This window comes from Salvelinus fontinalis, chromosome 6 (genome assembly GCF_029448725.1).
Source record: "Salvelinus fontinalis isolate EN_2023a chromosome 6, ASM2944872v1, whole genome shotgun sequence".
Lineage (NCBI taxonomy): Eukaryota > Metazoa > Chordata > Actinopteri > Salmoniformes > Salmonidae > Salvelinus > Salvelinus fontinalis.
In genome coordinates, this window is record NC_074670.1 from 71269363 (window position 1) to 71288934 (window position 19572).

General features: G+C 42.1%; 1 protein-coding gene across 1 annotated transcript in view; it reads left to right on the forward strand.

The window, feature by feature from the left end:
- The first annotated feature begins 1448 nt into the window (after nucleotides 1-1448).
- LOC129858405 (teneurin-2-like) overlaps nucleotides 1449-19572 on the forward strand; it is a 187910-nt gene continuing 169786 nt past the window's right edge. Inside the window, exon 1 of the mRNA XM_055927606.1 lies at nucleotides 1449-1849. The gene's annotated coding sequence lies outside the window, so the exon portion shown is untranslated. The remainder of the gene's footprint in view (nucleotides 1850-19572) is intronic.

Below are 19572 nucleotides of genomic sequence, written 5' to 3' on the forward strand. Positions count from 1 at the left end.
TACAGCTGCACCATCGAGAGCATCCTGACTGTTTGCATCCCTGCCTGGTATGGCAACTCCTCGGCCTCTGACCGCAAGGCACTACAGAGGGTAATGCGTACGGCCAGTACATCACCGGGGCCAAGCTTCCTGCCATCCAGGACCTCTATACCAGGCAGTGTTGGAGGAAGGCCCTAAAAATTGTCAAAGACTCCAAGCCACTCTAGTCATAGACAGTTCTCTCTGCCAACGCACCGGAGTGCCAAGTCTAGGTCCAAGAGGCTTATAAACAGCTTTTACCCCCAAGCCATAAGACTCCTGAACATCTAGTAAAATGGCTACCCAGACTTCTCCACACCACTGCCACTCTCTGTTGTCATCTATGCATAGTCACTTTAATAACTCTACCTACATGTACATACTACGTCAACTAACCGGTGCCCCCGCACATTGACTCTGTACCGGCACCTCCTTGTATACATTGTTATTTTTTACTGCTGCTCTTCAATTACTTGTTACTTTTATCTCTTATTCTTATCTGTATTTTGTTTAAACTGCACTGTTGGTTAGGGGCTGGTAAGTAAGCATTTCACTGTAAGGTCTACAGCTTTTTTATTCAGTGCATGTGACTAATACAATTTGATTTGATTTGACTTTTGTATGTCAGGGAAAATGTATGGAGTAAAAAGTACATTATTTTCTTTAGGAATGTAGTGAAGTAAAAATAAAAGTTGTCAAAAATATAAATTGTAAAATACAGATACCCCAAAAAACGATTTAAGTAGTACTTTAAAGTATTTGTACTAAAGTACTTTACAGCACTGTGTGGAAATGCATTGTAATTCCCATAATAATGTAAACTTTATTGTCATGTTTTGTTAGACATGGTGGACCTACCCTCTGACAATGACCGAATACAGAACATGGTGTATAACTCGGATATAACATGTCAATAAAACCCAAACTGTAAAACGTATCATCTGGAATCAATGCTGGTATAGGCGTAGTGACCAATTGTAAAAGCATTTCTAACGTCACGGTGCTTGAATGGCTTTGTGTAGATTGTTTATGCCTATAAACAATAGCAACTTTGCACAGTTATTTATAAGCACTTCATTTAGTTGAATAAATGCTACAAGAATAAGATTCCCAGCATAAGCTTTTCCCAAAAAAGTTAAGACTTGATTGCACACGCAACATTAGTCTGAACTCCAGAAAATTACTTGTCATGTAATGTCTTTCATCGTTTTTTTCCGTAGTCTAAATTTGTGTCCTTCTGTTTTATTAAAATATTTCAACTTGCATATCATCATCATATCAACCTTCCGGCCAAAGGCATCAGAAGGCAGATTGCAGCCCATATGATCTGTTAAGGACCGTTGACTTCACCGCGAGCGCGCGTTGGAATGCTCCTGGCTGAATGGAGTTATCGCTCCCGCGCCTCGATTGGAAAACAGTTCGCTCCCTCACGTCTCCCGCGCGCAGCGTTTCGGATTGGCCACCGCGCTCATTCAGTCAAGAGAACACCTTCCTGCCTGCGGTGCGTGTGTATGTGTGTGTGTATCAGATCTTGTGTAGAGACGTTTGAATCTGTCTCGTCTACTGTTTTCTGATTGGAACGAGAGGAAAATTACCTGCTTGATTGTATGATCCATTTTGATGATCGATTTCCCCAGAATTCAGAAGCATATTTTTCTCTCTCTCGTCTCAGCGCCAGCCTGTCTACATTTGTGAGGGTGGTGGTTCAAAGTATCTATTCGAGGGGGAAGTCTAAAATAAGTGAAGGTTATTTTTGACCGTTTGTCTGGAGTGGAGGAAAAGTTTCCGTTGGAAAGGATTATGAAGAGAGAGCCACGCAGCTGAGAGACAGGTAAGGAATTATACATTATCTTTGGAACGATGCTCGCGGCTCTGCTCGTTTCCACGTCATTGGTTACAATGCAGAGTGGTAGTAGCCTATTGTTGTGCTTAAACAACAAACTACATATCGCCTAAATGTGTCTGCATCAGGTTTATCACACCCAGTGTGAGAGAAGGGTTTTGCTGTAGCCTGCGATGACATTGAGGTTTCTTGTTTGTGGGTGTGTGCGTGCGAGTGCAGTGGACACTGCATCGTCGGATATTTGTTTCCAACGTCTATCCCCAGAAGAGAGAATAGAGGACGTGTGTATGTGTGTCTGAGTGAAATGACACGAGCCTCTCAGCTAAAATGTCAGACTGCTAGGATTTGAATGAGTTTTGATGCTACTGCAGCTAGACCCGAGTGGTGTGGGGATGCGAGGGGATACGAGAGTGAACCAAGTTAGTTCCCTCTACTGCATCTCCTCTCGCAAGAAGCGCATGTCGTTACAGAATAGGCTAGCAGCACTCTATCGAGCTCTCTGTTATCACTGTAGCCCCTACATTAATATAGTAGACAAGTTACCTTAGACTTAAGTTCCGTGACTTGCGATAACGAGTGTGCTAGTCAGCTAGGCTTCTTTAGCTGTTGTTGACCCAGTCAGCAGTAGCCTATATCATGTCACAATCCGTATTAGGCATAGGCTGCCTCGTGAACACTGTGGTGTTGCTGTATCTACACCGCGTATCTCCCTCCAGATGTGCAGTGATCGGCCATGCCATACGGTTGTAGAGTCATGCAGTGCTCAGCTCACTATTAGTTCTGCTCTGACGCCTGCGCTTCGCTCTCTCTGACCGCGGTGTGTGGGTGTGTATGCGGGGGCAGGCAGCTGGCTACTGTCACTTTATCATAATAAAGCTCTCGCAACTTCCATGCTGCGGCAGCTTGACCTGTCTCTGACGCTGTCACTGGGCTAAAGCTGAACCTCCCTCGGGGAGGATCACCTCGGTGCGTTCCGTCCGTACCTGGGCCTGCCTGCAGAGGCATAGGCAGAAATGTCCGTGTGACTGGGCCAACATTTTCCAGCAAAAATTCAGCAAAAAAAACCGAGACATCACTGGTGTAGTCGTGGTGCATAGAGAAGTGGGTATACTCAAATGTTGCCCCAAATTTCCCAAACGGCCTGACTGGTTCAGCTCTGTGTGAAAAATTCAATAAGACACATATGTAGACTACTCTGAATGACCTAATACAGGGGTGTCAAAATCATTCCACGGAGGGCCTAGTGTCTGCAGGTTTTTGGTTTTTCCTTTCAATAAAGCCCTAGACAACCAGGTGTGGGGAGTTCCTAACTAATTAGTGATGTTAATTCATCAATCAAGTATAAGGGAGGAGAGAAAACCCGCAGACACTCGGCCCCCCGTGGAATGAGTTTGACACCTGTGACCTAATATCATGACAATGCGAAATACTTCCAGCATTATATCCAGAATGACATATGGCTGATATGTTAGGCCAAGGGACCAGATAAGCACAGAGGTAAGAAATGCATAGCGGTGGTGGTGCGTTACAGGTGAACCGGAAACTCGAGTTTCTACACTTCACAGCAGCTGAAGACTTGGGATGCTCGTCGCTGCTGATTCATCTCTGTATTGTGCGTTTTGCTAGAGGAGATTTAAGGGTTACAAAAAACGGCCTAGGCTACATTAAATTCCATACACCATGATTTCCGCATATTTCTATCCTATTATTTCAATTTTTTATTAACTTTTCTAGGCTGTAGTCTTTGCCACATAATTTCTGTAGGCTATTTCATCCATAGGTGAAATGGTGATCGCTACTAGAATTGAGTCAGAGCCCTGGCCTAAACATCATAGACTGTCCCTCAAGCTCTTCTATGGAGAAGCAAATTACAGAGGCTAAACTGTAGAACTCATGAGACATGGGAATATATGCACAATTCTCCTTGTGAATACGAATAATCAGAAGTCAGAGAGTCAGAGCTGAGTGTGGAGCTGTCCGGTGCTAAAATCTTTGATCCGATTTTCGCGGGCTCAGCCAGCGCCGGCGAAGCCACATTACCTGCCCCTGGTGCTGAATAATATATGCCTATGCTATGGTTTCACAAGAAACACAACACATTTCATTGACAAACAAGCCCGTTATTGCCAAGTTGGCAGCGCAAGTGCACAATTACAGAAACGCTTACGACAGTAAACAAACATAATGAAATACACAACATGCCTATCACTTACATATTCAGAGAAATAAAGAGAGAGATAGAGATACACGTCGATGTTTACACGTGTAATGTTTACTGTTCACTGTTAATTTTTATAGTTTATTTCACTTTTGTATATTATCTACCTCACTTGCTTTGGCAATGTTAACATGTGTTTCCCATGCCAATAAAGCCTCTTGAATTGAATTTAAAGAGAGAGCGATAAAGAGAGAGAGAAAGAGATTCTACAGCAGCAGACAAGTGCAGTGATAAAATTGGAAATATTATGCTGTCACAAAATACGGAAAATGGATGAAGTGTTCAGTCCAACAGTCCAACCTAATGAAACAATCAACCTATTATAAGATCAAATCAACCACTTCCATTCAAATGAGTGATCTACAGTACCGGCACAACAGGTGGATTAAGGACCATGGTTAGCGCATAGGCCGGACGCCAGCTCGGCACTGGATTGGAATATGAGCAAACAGTTTATTGCACAAGGAAGCAAGGAAGAATAGAAAGCACTGAATGTTTTCATTAAGCCCAAAGGTGCACACTTTCTGCCAGATGAAAACAGTAACACACAATACAATAAACACTTTAGGCCTAAATCTTTAACTGTATGACGGGTATGAAATTTATAGCTAAAGTTGAATGAGCAAACATAAAATTATTACACGTAATACCATGGCGGGTATGACAACAATAGCTCACTTGAATCAGCAAACTTAAACCTGGCCTACCAAGGCAGGCATGAAAACATGAAATCTTCATACACTGAACAAAAATATAAACGCAACATGCAATAATTTCAAAGATTTTACTGAGTTACACTTCATATAAGGAAATCAGTCAATTTAAATAAATTCATTGGGCTCTAATCTTTGGATTTCACATGACTGGGAATACAGATATGCATCTGTTGGTCACAGACACCTTAAAAAGAAGGTAGATCAGAAAACCAGTCAGTATCTGGTGTGACCACCATTTGCCTCATGCAGCGTGACACATCTCCTTCACATAGAGTTGATCAGGCTGTTGATTGTGGCTTGTGGAATGTTGTCCCACTCCTCTTCAATAGCTGTGCGAAGTTGCTGAATATTTTGTCAGGAACTGGAACGCGCTGTCATACACGTCAATCCAGAGTATCCCAAACATGTTCAATGGCTGGTGACATGTCTGGTGAGTATGCAGGTCATGGAAGAACTAGGAATTTTTCAACTTCCAGGAATTGTGAACATAGCCTTGCGATATGGGGCCATGCACTGTCATGCTGAAACATGAGGTGATGGCGGCAGATGAATGGCACGACAATGGGCCTCAGAATCTCATCACAGTATCTCTGTGCATTCAAATTGGCATCAATAAAATGCAGTTGTGTTTGTTGTCCGTAGTTTATGCCTACCCCATACCATAACCCCACCGCCACCATGCGGCACTTTGTTCACAACGTTGACATCAGCAAACCGCTCGCCCACACGGCGCCATACACGCTGACTGCCATCTGCCGATACAGTTGAAACTGCGATTCATCCGTGAAGAGCACACTTTTCCAGCGTGCCAGTGGCCATCGAAGGTGAGCATTTGCTCCCTGAAGTCACTTACATCACCGAACTGCAGTCAAGTCAAGATCCTGGTGAGGATGACTGGCTTGCAGAAGAGCTTCCCTGAGACGGTTTCTGACAGTTTGTGCAGAAATTCTTTGATTTTGCAAACCCACAGTTTCATCAGCTGTCCGGGTGTCTGGTCCATCAGGTGAAGAAGCCGGATGTGGAAGTCCTTGGCTGGTATGGTTACACGTGGTCTATGGTTGTGAGGACTGTTGTACATACTGCCACATTCCCTAAAACAACGTTGGAGGTGGCTTATGGTTGAGAAATTAACATTCAATTCAATGGCAACAGCTCTGGTGGACATACCTGCAGTCAGCATGCCAATTGCATTCTCCCTCAAAACTTGAGAAATCTGTGGCATTGTGTTGTGTGACAAAACTGCACATTTTAGATTAGCCTTTTAGTGTCCCTAGCGCAAGGTGCACCTGTGAAATGATCATGCTGTTTAAACCACTTCTTGATATGCCACACCTGTCAGTTGGATGGATTATCTTGGAAATGGAGAAATGCTCACTAACAGGGATGTAAACAAATATGTGCACAGAATTTGAGAGAAATAGGCTTTTTGTGCATATAGAACATTTCTGGGATCTTTTATTTCATGGAACCAACACTTTACATGTTGAGTTTATATTTTTGTTCATTATACATAGCCCAATATCATGGTGGGTACGAATACAGTAGCTCACTTTGACTCACACACATATAGACCTTGCCTACTAAGGCCTGCATGAAAACATTAGACCAACTCATAAATAAACACTGTTCAGGCTTACTTTTCTTGTGTTTCACGTTTTACAGCACAAGGCGTAGTCGCCTAGGCGTGGTGTTGAAGATGGAGATTATTTCATTTTAGTCCAAAGAGTCATTGAGTTCCCTTTCAAAGGACAACAGGGCTAAATGGTTGAGACGTGCGGTCAGCATGCACGATCTGGTGGATGTTTTGATGCTGACTATAGTGGAGAAGAGTCTCTCAACTGGACATGAAGTCATAGGAAGGGTGATGGTGGGCCTTAGTAGTTATTGATGTTAGGGAAAATGTCAGGGCTGAATCTGTCCAAAACTTCAATAAGGGATGGAAATTCCTGACAGAAGCATGCCTTGCAAAGGTACTTTGAATCCTTATATGCGTCTCTAACAAATCAGCTTTCCATAATGGCCTCTGGGAAATGTCTACACATTTTTCCTCAACGTGATGAGACAGGGCTGGCGATGATGAGCTAGCTGGGCTGTGGAAGTTGAAGCAGTAGCCATGCTAACTGAGGTTAGGTGGCCTGACATGCTGGCCATGCTGGCCAACAATGCTAGCTTCCTCATGAAGTGACATGCTAGCCTCCTCATGGGCTGACATGCTAGCCTTCTCATGGGCTGACATGCTAGCCTTCTCATGGGCTGACATGCTAGCCTTCTCATGGGCTGACATGCTAACCATCACATGGGCTGACATGCTAACCATCTCATGGGCTGACATGCTAGCTTCCTCATGAAGTGACATGCTAGCCTCCTCATGGTCTGACATGCTAGCCTCCTCATGGGCTGACATGCTAACCATCTCATGGGCTGACATGCTAACCATCTCATGGGCTGACATGCTAACCATCTCATGGGCTGACATGCTAACCATCTCATGGGCTGACATGCTAACCATCTCATGGGCTGACATGCTAGCCTTCTCATGGGCTGACATGCTAACCATCACATGGGCTGACATGCTAACCATCTCATGGGCTGACATGCTAGCCTTCTCATGGGCTGACATGCTAACCATCACATGGGCTGACATGCTAACCATCTCATGGGCTGACATGCTAACCATCTCATGGGCTGACATGCTAGCCTTCTCATGGGCTGACATGCTAACCATCACATGGGCTGACATGCTAACCATCTCATGGGCTGACAAGCTAACCTTCTCATGGGCTGACATGCTAACCATCTCATGGGCTGACATGCTAACCATCTCATGGGCTGACATGCTAACCATCTCATGGGCTGACATGCTAGCCTTCTCATGGGCTGACATGCTAACCATCACATGGGCTGACATGCTAACCATCTCATGGGCTGACATGCTAGCCTTCTCATGGGCTGACATGCTAACCATCACATGGGCTGACATGCTAACCATCTCATGGGCTGACATGCTAACCATCTCATGGGCTGACATGCTAGCCTTCTCATGGGCTGACATGCTAACCATCACATGGGCTGACATGCTAACCATCTCATGGGCTGACAAGCTAACCTTCTCATGGGCTGACAAGCTAACCATCTCATGGGCTGACAAGCTAACCATCTCATGGGCTGACATGCTAACCATCTTATGGGCTGACATGCTAACCATATCATGGGCTGACAAGCTAACCTTCTCATGGGCTGACATGCTAACCATCTCATGGGCTGACAAACTAGCCTCTTAATGGGCTGACATGCTAGCCTCCTCATGGGCTGACAAGCTAACCATCTCATGGACTGACATGCTAGCCTCCTCATGGGCTGACATGCTAACCATATCATGGGCTGACAAGCTAGCCTCCTCATGGGTTGACATGCTAGACTTCTCATAAATTGATGAGTCTGACAGACTAGGCAGATATGCTAGCCTTCTCATGGGCTGATGACTCTGACAGATTGGGCTGATGACCCTGACAGATTGGGCTGATGACCCTGACAGATTGGACTGATGACCCTGACAGATTGGGCTGATGACCCTGACAGATTGGGCTGATGACCCTGACAGATTGGGCTGATGACCCTGATAGATTGGACTGATGACCCTGACAGATTGGGCTGATGACCCTGATAGATTGGGCTGATGGAGGTAGTGGAACAAATCAAATCAAAAATACGGATAAGAATAAGAAATAAAAGTAACAAGTAATTAAAGAGCAGCAGTAAATGACAATATGTAGGTTATATACAGGGGGTACCGGTACAGAGTCAATGTGCGGGGGACCGGTTAGTTGAGGTAATATGTACATGTAGGGGGAGTTATTAAAGTGACTATGCATAGATGATAACAACAGAGAGTAGTTTTGGTGTAAAAGAGGGTGGCAATGTAAATTGTCTGGGTAGCCTTTTGATTAGATGTTTAGGAGTCTTATGGCTTGGAGGCATAACTGTTTAGAAGTGTCTTGGAATTAGACTTAGCGCTACGGTACCGCTTTCCGTGCATTAGCAGAGAGAACAGTCTATGATCAGGGTGGCTGGAGTCTTTGACAATTATCAGGGCCTTCCTCTGACACTGCCTGGTATAGAGTTCCTGGATGGCAGGAAGCATGACCCCAGTGATGTACTGGGCCGTACGCACGACCCTCTGTAGTGCCTTGCAGTCGGAGGCCGAGCAGTTGCCATACCAGGCAGTGATGCAACCAGTCAGGATGCTCTTGATGGTGCAACTGTAAAAACTTTTGAGGATCTGAGGACCTATGCCAAATCTTTTCAGTCTCCTGAGTGGGAATAGGCTTTGTTGTGCCCTCTTCACGACTGTCTTGGTGTGTTTGGACCACTCTAGTTTGTTTTTGATCTAGACACCAAGGAACTTGAAGGTCTCAAGCTTCTCCACTGCAGCCCCGTTGATGAGAATGGGGGCGTGCTCGGTCCTCCAGCCGTGGCTTTTTGAAAAATCACATTAATAAACTTAACTTGTGACTAGCTTGCTAGCGCTAGTTCGCATTAGCAAAGTGTGTGTGTCTGTCTGTCAGCCTGTTAAAAGAAGATGTTCTAACCTGTGGCCTCATGGTGACTGGTTTAAACCCCACTCCAACTGATCCAACTTGTTGTTCATTCAGGGCAGAATCGTTACCTTCTAGAAATGTGTGTCCAAATAGCCTGTGAATATTCACTCAAATCTCTGATTCATATAAAATCAGGATGTAAGGGGAAGTTTGATGTAGATCGTGTTACATGGTGATACACCCTACTGGGCTTTACACTTTAATTCATCCGGTGCTCTGTCTTTTTCCATCTCTCTTATTCTCTCTCTCTCTCCACTGCCTTCTTCACCCTGATCCCTGTCTGATCTCTTTCTCCCTCCCTCCCCCCCTCTCTCTCTCGCTCCCTCCCTCCATCTCGCTTCTGAGAGTGGCAGATGAATAAGAGAAAAGGCACAAATCTCTGATGGGATGAGTGAGATCATTAAGGATACACCCCCCCCCCCCCCCACACACACACACACACACACACACACACACACACACACACACACATGCACTCTCTGAAATGATTCGAGAGCCAACGTCTGATTAACCCTAATGTGTCCTCATCCTCTCTTCACCTGCCAGACTGCGTTACTTCTGTGTGTGTGCGTGTGTGTGTGTGTGTGGGGGTGTGTGTGTGTCCTGCCTGCCTATGGTCTTTGGTGTTACTAAGAGCTCACAGTAGACAGCAGCAGTGGTGCAAAAAGTACCCAATTGTCATACTTATTATAATAGTATTTGGTTTTAAATGTACTTATTTATCAAAAGTAATTGCAAAAATATACTTAAGTATCAAAAGTAAAAGTAAAAGTATAAATAATTTCATATTCCTTATCTTAAGCAAAGCGGACGGCACCATGTTTTTGTTTTTATTTACGGATATCCAGGGTCACACTCCAACGCTCAGATGTTATTTACAAAAGATGCAGTAGGGATGACCATGTGTTCTCTTGAGAAGTGCTTGTTTTTATTTACGGATATCCAGGGTCACACTCCAACGCTCAGATGTTATTTACAAAAGATGCAGTAGGGATGACCATGTGTTCTCTTGAGAAGTGCTTGTTTTTATTTACGGATATCCAGGGTCACACTCCAACGCTCAGATGTTATTTACAAAAGATGCAGTAGGGATGACCATGTGTTCTCTTGAGAAGTGCTTGTTTTTATTTACGGATATCCAGGGTCACACTCCAACACTCAGACGTTATTTACAAAAGATGCAGTAGGGATGACCATGTGTTCTCTTGAGAAGTGCTTGTTTTGACAATTTTTCTATCCTGCTAAGTATTCAAAATGTAACGAGTACTTTTGCGTGTCAGGGAAAATGCATGGAGAAAAAAGTACATTCTTTTTTTGGGAATGTATTGAAGTAAAGGTAAAAAAAAGTAAAGTACAGATACAGCCCAACACTTCTTAAGTAGTTCTTTATTAAAGTATTTTTTACTTAAGTACTTTACACCCCCAGGCAGCCGGCTGCGTCAGCTACACACACACCCAGTACGGTTCGGATGGACTTTAAGGGAGAAGGCCCAAGTTCTACGATAATCTCGTTGAGTGTGTTCTCATGTCCACGTCGGATCGTCTAACTAGCTCTCTGTCTTTAACTAAAAGGAAGGGAGGAGGGAGAATCTGTGTAGAGCAGCTATGGTAGTGCTGAAGCCTCCTGTCCACCTATTATGTCATGATATCTCACTCTACTACTGTACCACTTATTATCCTCCCGCCAACTCTCTCTCTCTCTCTCAATTCAATTCAAGGCGCTTTACTGGCATGGGAAACATATGTTAACATTGCCAAAGCAAGTGAAGTAGATAATATACAAAAGTGAAATAAACAATAAAAATGAACATCTTTTTGTTTTCTCATGATTTGGTTGGGTCTAATTGTGTTGCTGTCCTGGGGCTCTGTGGGGTCTGTTTGTGTTTGTGAACAGAGCCCCATGACCAGCTTGCTTAGGGGACTCTTCTCCAGGTTCATCTCTCTGTAGGTGATAGCTTTGTTAAGGAAGTTTTGGGAATCGCTTCCTTTTAGGTGGTTGTAGAATGTAACAGCTCTTTTCTGGATTTGATCTTTTCTGGATTTTGATAATTATCAGGTATCGACCTAATTCTGCTCTGCATGCATTATTTGGTGTTTTACGTTCTACACAGGGGATATATTTGCAGAATTCTGCATGCACAGTCTCAATTTGGTGTTTGACCTATTTTGTGAATTCTTGGTTGGTGAGTGGACCCCAGACCTCACAACCATAAAGGGCAATAGGTTCTATAACTGATTCAAGTATTTTTAGCCAGATCGTAATTGGTATGTCAAATGTTATATTCCTTTTGATTGCATAGAAGGCCCTTGTCTTGTCTTTTAGATCGTTCACAGCTTTTTGGAAGTTAACTGTTGCGCTGATGTTTAGGCTGAGGTATGTATAGTTTGTTGTGTGCTCTGGTGTCAAGATGGAATTTGAATTCATGGTCCTGGCGACTGGAACACCGTTATTTTTGTCTTACTGATATATACTGTCAGGGCCCAGGTCTGGCAGAATCTGTGCAGAAGATCTAGCTGCTGCTGTAGGCCCTCCTTGGTTGTTGACAGAAGCACCAGATCATCAGCCAACAATAGACATTTGACTTCAGATTCTAGTAGGGTGAGGCCGGGTGCTACAGACTGTTCTAGTGCCCTCGCCAATTTGTTTATATATATGTTGAAGAGGGTGGAGCTTAAGCTGCATCCCTGTCTCACCCCATGGCCCTGTGGGAAGAAATGTGTTTGTTTTTGCCTATTTTAACCACCCACTTGTTGTTTGTGTACATGGATTTTATAATGTCGTATGTTTTTCCCCCAACACCACTTTCCATCAATTTGTATAGCAGACCCTCATGCCAAATTGAGTCGAAGGCTTTTTTGAAATCTACAAAGCATGAGAAGACTTTGCTTTTGTTTTGGTTTGTTTGTTTGTCAATTAGGGTGTGCAGGTTGAATACGTGGTTTGTCGTACGATAATTTGGTAAAAAGACAATTTGACATTTGCTCAGTATATTGTTTTCACTGAGAAAATGTACGAGTCTGCTGTTAATGATAATGCAAAGGATTTTCCCACGGTTGCTGTTGCTGTCTCTCTCTTTCTCTCTCACTCTCCGTCACTCTCTTACCCTTTCTAACGCTGTATCAATATCTATCTATTTATCTATCTCTCTCTCTGTTTCTCTCCATCTCTCTCTCTGTGTTTCTCTCCATCTCTCTCTCTCTCTCTCCATCTCTCCATTTCTTTTTCTGTCTCCCTCCCTGTCTATCGATATGGGTTATGTATTTATATAGTAACTAACACCTGTGAGGGATGCAGAGGCAGCATCCATCTTCATGACACTGAAATGAGCCCAAGGTTAGGCAGCTCTCTCTCGCCGGTGTGTGTGTGTGTATGTGTGACTGTGTGTGTGTTTTTGACTATGTGTGTGTGTGTAACTGTGTGTTTGTGACATTGTGTGTGCGTGTCCCTGTGTGTATGTGTGTGACTATTTGTTCAGCTGTGTGAGATCTCTGTGGCAGATCTGTGTGTGTGTGTTTGCATGTGTGTGTGTTTGAATGTGTGTGCATGTGTACATGCATGCTCCACCCTGTCTGACAGATGACGGTGGTGATTTTAAGGCTTCAGCAGATTAGGGAATTAACGATCGGAGGCTTAAACTATAACCCTAAATTACCACACACACACACACACACACACACACACACACACACACACACACACACACACACACACACACACACACACACACACACACACACACACACACACACACACACACACACACACACACACACACACACACACATACACACACACATACACACACACATACACACACACATACATACACACACACACACACACACACACACACACACACACACACACACACACACACACACACACACACACACACACACACACACACACATACATACATACATACATACATACATACATACATACATACATACATACATACATACATACATACATACATACATACATACACACACTCCAGGGACGTTGCCCTCTCAGCCAGGCCAGAGGCCTAGTTACACTGACCCTCTGAATGTGTGTGCACATGTTTTATGTGTGTGTTAGGGATGGCACAAATACCCTATAACCGTGTAACCGACGGTTATGGATTAAACAAAAAAATAACCATCATAACCGTTTAAAAACAAACAATTGACTGATGACGGTTGATTGTCTTACTGATTTTGTACAGGCTACTTTATTTATGTTGTTCGATAGGCAAAAGGCATAGCCTAAGGATAATGGACCTTTTTGTTCATTTAAGTGATTTAAAGAATGTATACAGTAGGTTTAATAATCATTTGTTTTATCTGACTGTTGTTGACTTACATACAGTTGAAGTCAGAAGTTTACATAAACCTTAGACAAATACTTTTAAACTCAGTTTTTCACAATTCCTGACATTTAATCCTAGTAAAAATTTCCTGTTTTAGGTCAGTTAGGATCACCACTTCATTTTAAGAATGTGAAATGTCAGAATAATAGTAGAGAGAATGATTTATTTCAGCTTTTATTTCTTTCATCACATTCCTAGTGGGTCAGACGTTTACATACACTCAATTAGTATTTGGTAGCATTGCCTTTAAATTGTTTAACTTGGGTCAAACGCTTTGGGTAGCCTTCCACAAGCTTCCCACAATAAGTTGGGTGAATTTTGGCCCATTCCTCCAGACAGAGTTGGTGTAACTGAGTCAGGTTTGTAGGCCTCCTTGCTCGCACACGCGTTTTCAGTTCTGCCCACACATTTTATATAGGATTGAGGTCAGGGCTTTGTGATGGCTACTCCAATACCTTGACCTTGTTGTCCTTAAGCCATTTTGACACATCTTTGGAAGTATGCTTGGGGTCATTGTCCATTTGGAAGACCCATTTGCGACCAAGTTTTAACTTCCTGACTGGTTATGTCTTTCAGGTTATGTCGATATAGGACTCGTTTTACTGTGGATATAGATACTTTTGTACCTGTTTCCTCCAGCATCTTTACAAGGTCCTTTGCTGCTGTTCTGGGATTGATTTGCACTTTTCATACCAAAGTACGTTCATCTCTAGGAGACAGAACGCGTCTCCTACCTGAGCAGTATGACGGCTGTGTGGTCTCAAGGTGTTCATACTTGCACACTATTGTTTGTACAGATTAATGTGGAACCTTCAGGAGGTCTACAATTTTTTTTCTTAGGTCTTGGCTGATTTCTTTAGATTTTCCCATGATGTCAAGCAAAGAGGCACTGATTTGGAAGTTATGCCTTGAAATACTCCCACAGGTACACCTCCAATTGACTCAAATGATGTAAATTAGCCTATCAGAATCTTCTAAAGCCATGACATCATTTTCTGGAATTTTGCAAGCTGTTTAAAGGCACAGTCAACTTAGTGTTTGTAAACTTCTGACCCACTGGAATTGTGACACAGTGAATGATAAGGGAAATAATCTGTCTGTAAACAATTGTTGGAAAAATGACTTGTGTCATGCACGAAGTAGATGTCCTAACCGACTGGCCAAAACTATAGTTGTTAACAAGAAATTTGTGGAGTGGTTGAAAAATGAGTTTTAATGACTCCAACCTAAGTGTATGTAAACTTCCTATTTCAACTGTATACCATGGTATATACTGTAAATGCACCGTTTGTAAGCTATTGACAATAAAGTTGTTTGTGAGACGTGTGTTGTCCGATATGATCTCTGCTACTTTTACAGTTAGGATTCAAGTTGTCCTATATGATCTCTGCTACTTTTACAGTTAGGATTCAAGTTGTCCAATATGATCTCTGCTACTTTTACAGTTAGGATTCAATATGATCTCTGCTACTTTTACAGTTAGGATTCAAGTTGTCCTATATGATCTCTGCTACTTTTACAGTTTGGATTCAAGTTGTCCTATATGATCTCTGCTACTTTTACAGTTAGGATTCAATATGATCTCTGCTACTTTTACAGTTAGGATTCAAGTTGTCCTATATGATCTCTGCTACTTTTACAGTTCGGATTCAAGTTGTCCTATATGATCTCTGCTACTTTTACAGTTAGGATTCAAGTTGTCCTATCTGATCTCTGCTACTTTTACAGTTCGGATTCAAGTTGTCCAATATGATCTCTGCTACTTTTACAGTTAGGATTCAAGTTGTAAGCATTACCAACAGAGTGAATGGTCACCCCTGGTGATTTTCAGGATGTGAAATGATATAAGTAAAAGGAGGGTTGTGATTGGATACATTACCTACTGTGACAAGTTCTCTTTTTAAATTTGTCCACAACTTTAAAACTAGCAGAGATCCCACTCTGAACTTTGATATGCCGGTAGACTATTTTATGTTAAACAATAAATTCAAACATTTGCAAATAATAGTTTTTCAACATTCATGTTTATTTTTTTTCAATTTTCATACATTAATGTTAACTAATTATTTATGTTTTGATTCATGTTTATTTCTCAATATTCTTATATTTTTCTTTTTTTATCTAAATACTGCTCACATCGCAGAGTAAGCGGATAAGCTTCATATGACATACATTTTTGCTTTGTAGCACCTGCAGATAAAGCATTGTGGAGTCTTAAAGGAGTCTTTGGTAATCAGAAATACTTTGATTAATTATTTCTCTTTTATGCTTTTAGATACAAATGTCAAACATATGTCAACAATCTTTCCTCCAAAGCACCATTTGGTTACATTTCATGAAAGTCCCCAAGATCATGATATTTTCTTGTCCTGGTTTCGTATGGAATGACTCCTTAGTATTTCCCTATGGTCCCAACAGTCCTTATTTACCACTGACTGTATAATGAGCTCTGTTAACTCTATGGGGATTACAATGATGGAACCATGATTTAATGAATTGTTTACCCTATAGGGATGACATTACGATGATATAACCACGTACAGATCAAAAGTCACTAACTGGCAGTTGGAGACATGTCAACAGATGTGCCAGTTTTCCAAATCTAAAAGGAGGGGAGGAGGGAGAATCTGTTCACCTATTCTGTCATTATATCTCACTCCTCTACTACTGTACGATAGCACCTATTACAGTCTGTCTCTCTCTCGCTCTCTCTATTGCTCATTCATGTTCTTACAAACAGTAGACCTGGTTACTGTTCTTTTCTCCCTCCCTCCCTCCCTCCCTCCCTCCCTCCCTCCCTCCCTCCCTCCGTCCGTCCGTCCGTCCGTCCGTCCGTCCGTCCGTCTGTCTGTCTGTCTCTGTCTGTCTGTCTGTCTGTCTGTCTGTCTGTCTCTCTCTCTCTGTCTCTCTGTCTGTCTCTTTGCCACTTTTAGAGTAAGTGTGTTTTTAAAATGGCATCACAATAGGCTTGTGAGGAGAGTCATCTAATAAATTGTGGTACCATGGAAGGAGAATTTACTCAGGAAGTAATGAAACTCACTGTCAATTTTTTTACACCAGAGAATACATTTCCTGAGCTTCAATATCCAGGGATGTTCCTGTATTGTAGCCTAGACATTGATCGTTGTCCAGAGTAGCATTGACTTCAGGTTGAGATAAATATTAGCTAACAGTTGTCTTTCATCCACCTAGAAACCGCTTTAAAAAACGTTTTGCTGTTGATCAATACGGAAAATGTTTGATAAAGGTTTTAACATATGTAGCCTAAGAAACAAGGTTCATGACATCAAGAACTTGCTATTAACAGATTATCTTTATATTCTGATCTCTGAAACTCGCTATGAAACTCACTTAGATAATACCTTTGATGATACAGTGGTAGCAATACATGGTTATAACATCTACAGAAAATGCAGAAATGGCAATGGAGGCGTTATGGCGGTCTATATTAAGAACCACATTCCTGTAAAGCTTAGAGAGAATTTCATGTTAAATACTGTTGAAGTAATATGGCTACAGGTTCATCTGCCTCATCTAAAGCCCTGTAAAAACGGTTAAATCCCCTTAGATTAATGAGGAAGGTAAAAAAAAATGTTTGAGAGGGATGAGGCAAAAGGTATGGCAAATAAGTCTGGCAGCACAAACGTACTGCAAATTGAGGAATCGTGACTAAACTGAATAAAAAGAAGAAACTACACTAGGAAATAAAGATAAATGATAACGAATGATAGTAAAAAAGTTTTAGTCACCTTAAATACAATTTTAGGCAAAAGGCAAACTCAGTTCCATCATCATTGAATCAGATGGCTCATTCATTACAAAACCCACATATATTGCCAATTTTATTAGCAAGTATAAGCAAACTTAGGCATGACATGCCAGCAACAAACGCTGACATCCAAGTATATCTAACCAAATTATGAATTTTGAATTACGTAAAGTAGTTGGAAAAGGTGAAACAATTATTGTTGTCTATTAACAATGACAAGCCACCAGGGTCTGACAACTTGCATGGAAAATTACCAAGGACAATAGCGAACAATTTTGCCACTCTTATTTGCCATATCTTCAACTTAAGTCTAATAAAAAGTGTGTGCCCTCAGGCCTGGAGGGAAGCATAACTCATTTTGGCTACTTAAGAATAGTAAAACGCCCTTTACTGGCTCAAACAGCTGGCCAATCAGCCTGTTACCAACCCTTAGTAAGCTTTTGGAAAAAATGGTGTTTGACCAGATACAATGCTATTTTACTGAAAACAAAGAACAACAGACTTCCAGCTTATATGGAAGTACATTCAACAAGCACAGCACTTACACAACTGACTGCTGATTGGCTGAGAGAAATTGATGCTAAAAAGATTGTGGGGGCTGTTTTGTTAGACTTCAGTGCAGCGCTTTACATTATAGACCATAGTCTGCTGCTAGAAAAACTTAAGTGTTACGGCTTAACACCCTCTGCAATCAACTCAAAAGAAATTGTATTGGTCACATTAATTCCGTCCATATATATCCAAAATGTCCATTTATTTGGCGCGTTTGATCCAGAAGAAAACTGCTTCCAATTTGCGCAACGTCACTACAAAATATCTCAAAAGTTACGTGTAAACTTTGCCAAAACATTTCAAACTACTTTTGTAATACAACTTTAGGTATTTTTAAACGTTAATAATCTATCAAATTGAAAACAGGTCTATCTGTTTTCAATACAGGAGGACAACAAACTAACGCTACTTTTCTAGTCTTGCGCAACTCTCAAACAGTACACATAACGTTACACTGATTCAAGATGGCCGTACTTCTTCATTGCACAAAGGAATAACCTCAACCAATTTCCAAAGACTGGTGACATCCAGTGAAAGCGGTAGGAACTGCAAACAAGTCCCTTAGAAATCTAGTATCCCAATGAAACCTCATTGAACAGACAGTGACCTAAAAAAAAACATATTTTTATGGTTAGTCCTCGGGGTTTTGCCTGCTACATAAGTTCTGTTATACTCACAGACATGATTCAAACAGTTTTAGAAACGTCAGAGTGTAGTCTATCCAAATCTACTAATAATATGCATATCTTATATTCTGGGGATGAGTAGAAGAAGGTTGAAATTGGGCACGCAAAAGTGAAAATGCTGCCCCCTATCCTAGAGACGTTAACAACAGGCTGCAGTTAGTTTCAGAATGGGTGGCAAGGAATAAGTTAGTCCGAAATATTTCAAAAACTAAAAACATTGCATTTAGGACAAATCATTCTCTAAACACTAAACCTCCACTAAATCTTGTATTAAATAATGTGGAAATTGAGCAAGTTGAGGTGACTAAACTGCTTGGAGCTACCCTGGATTGTTAACTGTCATGGTCAAAACATATTGATACAACAGTAGCTAAAATGGGGAGAAGTCTGTCCATAATAAAGCACTACTCTGGCTTCTTGACAGCACTATCAACAAGGCAGGTCCTACAGGCCCTAGTTTTGTCGCACCTGGACTACTGTTCAGTTTTGTGTTCAGGTGCCACAAAGAGCGACTTAGGAAAATTACAATTGCCTCAGAACAGGGCAGGACAGCTGGCCCTTGGTGGTACACAGAGAGCTAGCATTAAGCATATGCATGTCAATCTCTCCTGGCTCAAAGTGGAGGAGAGATTGACTTCATCACTACTTGTATTTATGAGAGGTATTGACATGTTGATTGCACGGAGCTGTCTGTTTGAACTACTGGCACATAGCTCAGACACTCATGAATACCCTACAAGACAGGCCACCAGAGATCTCTTCACAGTCCCCAAGTCCAGAACAGCCTATGGGAGGCGCACAGTACTACATAGAGCCA